Source organism: Rutidosis leptorrhynchoides, chromosome 7, assembly GCF_046630445.1.
Source record: "Rutidosis leptorrhynchoides isolate AG116_Rl617_1_P2 chromosome 7, CSIRO_AGI_Rlap_v1, whole genome shotgun sequence".
Lineage (NCBI taxonomy): Eukaryota > Viridiplantae > Streptophyta > Magnoliopsida > Asterales > Asteraceae > Rutidosis > Rutidosis leptorrhynchoides.
The window spans coordinates 358,830,491-358,834,526 of record NC_092339.1 but is presented as its reverse complement, the minus strand read 5'-3'; the positions used below and the strand labels follow the sequence as shown (position 1 = coordinate 358,834,526).

Genomic DNA, 4,036 nt, shown 5'->3' with positions numbered 1-4,036 from the left:
CCAATTATTTTGACTTTAGGTGGCAATTATCGTGATTTCTTTATATCTAAAATGTATTGAACTTAAAATGATGATGCTATTCGCCTATTCGTTAACTTTTTAGCAAAACTTATTTTCAACTTAGAAGTGTCAAGAAGAGCTGCTTAGGTACAACTGTCATTAGAACTGAATAACTTGGTTTTATAGTTGGGAATCAGAGTGTCATTAAGGACAGGGTGACTTCAGTAACGACCTAGCGGGTTAGCTGACCCACTTTTAATTAAAATTGATAAAAACTGGGTTGAAAACGATCGGGTCAGGTTTGGTTGACTAACTTTTGTTGCAATCGTTACTAAGAAGGTAAGTGGTTTGGTTACCTTCTTCCAGTTGTTACGATTTCAAAGACTGTAATTATATCATTATTAAATTAAATGTTGCTTTGCATTTGCTTTATTTATTGATTTTTTTTTGCTAATGCACGTTTATGGTTACGTTTGTAGTTATACCTGATGGGTCCGACGCCTTAGCTGAAGAATATGCACAACCATGATTGGATAATGTCTCTAATCACTCTCATTATGAAGGTATATGGTGAAGATTGTTTTGCGTGTATTTTTGTCTCTGATATCAGTCTTGAAGTGCATATTGTTTTACGCTGCAGTTTCATCTAAATGCCTACTGTATATTTGGCCTCATCATGTAGCTTTATATAAATATTCTATTTCCATTGTTTGATTTAAATTTCTTATCTTCTGCATAATTTATATTTGGGTGGGGCTTTTCAATTTTTTATCAGAGAAGGAAAAGATTGTTACCAACCATTGCTGTTATAAAGAATAACAAAGTACATGATTATGTACTACGTGTGATTCAATCAAGTGATATTAACTTTTGTTTATAGGATCTAATGAGCTTGGTGGGATCGAGGAACCCAAGTCGACTTACTTTATGTGGATAGTTGGAGAAGGGATTGCTTGCCAATGGGTAGAAAAGTAACATAGTTGGATGACTGACATCGTCTTCTTGGTGGTTATAGCAAATGAAAGAGACATGGAGAAGCTAAAGATTTCGGTGTCATGAATGCCTTTTAAGGTTGGTTGACATTCCCATTGTTAAACTACCAGGTACCTATAACCTGATCATGTATCTATAATTTAAGAACTGAGTATTACCTATTATCAACTTTCTATAACTTACCATGTACACAATATGTATGATTGGATACTATACTTGACATAAGAGCACTCGGTATCCATCAATCAATTTCGCCGTCCCCCCAAAATCGACGCCGGGATCGACGGTCGGTCGACACCGGCTCGCCGTCGCCGCCACCGTCGATCTTCAATGTCGATACCCGGACGGTGAAAAAATACGACCGTTGCCCACTTTTCTTTTTTACTTTCATTTTTTTTTTTTTCATTTTTGATGTTTTAATTATTGAAATTTTTAAGAATTTGTTTGCAGGTTTTTTTTTAGTTTCTTTTTGCAGTGGGAGAAAAAGAAATGTGAAGAAGAAGAAGAGTCAATGTGAGGTGGAGACTACGGAGTATTTTTTTATTAGGGTTTTTATTAGGTTTTGTTGGGCTTAATAATAGATATATGAGTTTCAAATGAGCTCAAAAAATAAAGTGGACCAAATTTATTAAAAATATAGGCTAAACACATTTAATTTAAACTCAATTAAAACACATTTATTAAAAATATGAGCCACTGTCGACACCTCTGATGACATTTTTAATATTAAAACTCAATTAAAAAAAAAATGAACACTGAAATTGACACTGAAATGGACACCACCACCATGGCACAGTCAGTCAATTTCAGCTTCTAAAATTGGACACTGAGAAATGGACACTGAAATGGACACGGACACTCGTGCTCTAATAGTTCTAACTAATATTGTTGTACTTTTATTCCCTCTATTGTGTCTTGAAGTTAACAAGCGTTGCGGTTCGGGCGTTGCCCCAGCAAATCGTTGGCTATTCGATACAGAAAAAGAAAATACAATATATATATATATATATATATATATATATATATATATATATATATATATATATATATATATATATATATATATATATATATATATATATATATATATATATATATATATATTAATAGTTACTATTCCTTACCTCCGGCTCTATTGAGTCAATAACAATCGTCGATTTATTGACGACTTGACTCACTCTTAGAGCCTAAATTAAATTCCAAGCAGTATTTAAAACCCATGGAAATTTGATTCTATCATTTTCATGGCGTCAATTACTATTATTTTTATTTTAGTATTTTTATTTTCTAAAAAAACTTGTTCCTACTTAAAGGCCGGAGGTCCTCTCAGAAGCAATCTCTTTATCCGTCGAATAAAGTGAGGGATGACTTTCTCTACTCTTGAGAGTGTTTCACTCTGGGTAGAGAAATGATTTGTCTTTATTCTCGGATAGGGGAAGGATTGTCTACATCTCACCTTCCACATACATCACTTATGTGGTATTGGGTTTTGTTGTTGTTGTTGTTGTTGTTGTTGTTGTTGTTGTTACTATTCCTTACCGTTCCTAACGTCGCTTTCGTGCATTTCCTTTTGATATATATGTATTAGTATAACATATTTCATTGGACCTTTTACATATAGTACAGAACCCAAGTTAGCTTAGTTTATGTGGATCAGCCGGATTTTACAAAGTTGAAAACCAATATGCTTTTGGTCTCTCTCTCTGCTGATTGTCATTAATTATTATACTCCAATAATAGCTTTTGACGTCCACACATCAATGCAGTGATCATTGTCTACATTTACAGGATGGTTGAAATGACCAAGTTGTGGAACTAAAAGTCTAACGGAAATGTATAAGGGAAACCTGCCCAACTACAATCCAGTTGGTTATGGCTGCATGCTACTACACAAACAGGTATTATAAATGTAAACATTTATTCTAGAGTATATCCACAAACATCAACTATAACTGTCAAAGCTATCAAAGGAGCAACATGCATTTTTCAATTTCTTTACAACTCCACATTCAAGAAGACAACGATTTCTTTTGTATGCTTCCTGTATATATAAAAATAGTGGATGCACTGTACGCTGGTATTTAACCCTATCGGAACCCCGCCGCATTGCGCGGGCTTCACTCCTAGTTAATAACAATCAGCCGAACAAATACATAGAAACAGATGTTAATTAATTAAATTAATATTAATTCTAAATTAATCAAGATTAATGACATCATCAAGATGTCTAAAAAATTTTCTTTTTAATTTTGAATCTTTTAAAAACTTAGAAATGCTTTTTCAGTTACATCATTATTTTAGCATTTTAATAGATAACTAGTACAGTGACCCGTGAAATCACGAGTTTGTTTAAATGAAACAATTTAATGACATGTTTTAGTTATTAAGTGAATGTAAATGCTGAAGTCATTTATTTTAATGACCCGTGTGACTAAAAAATTTGTCGTTATTTTTACAAATATATAGAGACATGTATTTTCGCATACATGTGTAACATAATTAATTTGGTAAAAAGAATCCATATTAATAATTTAATTATTATTATAAATAATAATAATAAAGTTCGCTCAAAGTTGAGTATTTATATTTTTAATAATAATAATTATTAGTAATAATAAATGCCTTTTAATTTTGTTTTAGAAAATTAAAATTTCAATTTAGGAGAGATTAATATTTCTTTTTATAAAAGATTTCCTATTATTTTTTAATTAAATTAATATATAATTATGACATCATTATTATGAAAATTAAAAGGTAATTAGCTTAATGATGACATCATCATTTTGGAGCTTTATATGAATATATAGATATGGATTATCCAAAAGGCTCACATTTAGTTATCGAACAGAAATAATAAAATTAACATACCGGCCCTGGTTATTCGTATATAATTATTGGGGGCGGTGGCAAAGAGATACAACTAGGGTCATATAACCTCATGGTTTAATAAATTTACCAGTAAACATCACAACCAAACACAGTTGTACCTTCGGGTTTCACATCGGTACTCAAGTACAAGGTAATCATACCATCAGAGTCAAAC

General features: G+C 31.8%; 1 long non-coding RNA gene across 1 annotated transcript; it reads left to right on the top strand.

The window, feature by feature from the left end:
- The first annotated feature begins 479 nt into the window (after positions 1-479).
- Positions 480-2,883, top strand: LOC139857225 (uncharacterized). The gene is made up of 3 exons (XR_011762402.1): positions 480-563; positions 881-1,071; positions 2,782-2,883. It is a non-coding gene; the product is annotated as an uncharacterized lncRNA (long non-coding RNA).
- The last annotated feature ends 1,153 nt before the right edge of the window (positions 2,884-4,036 follow it).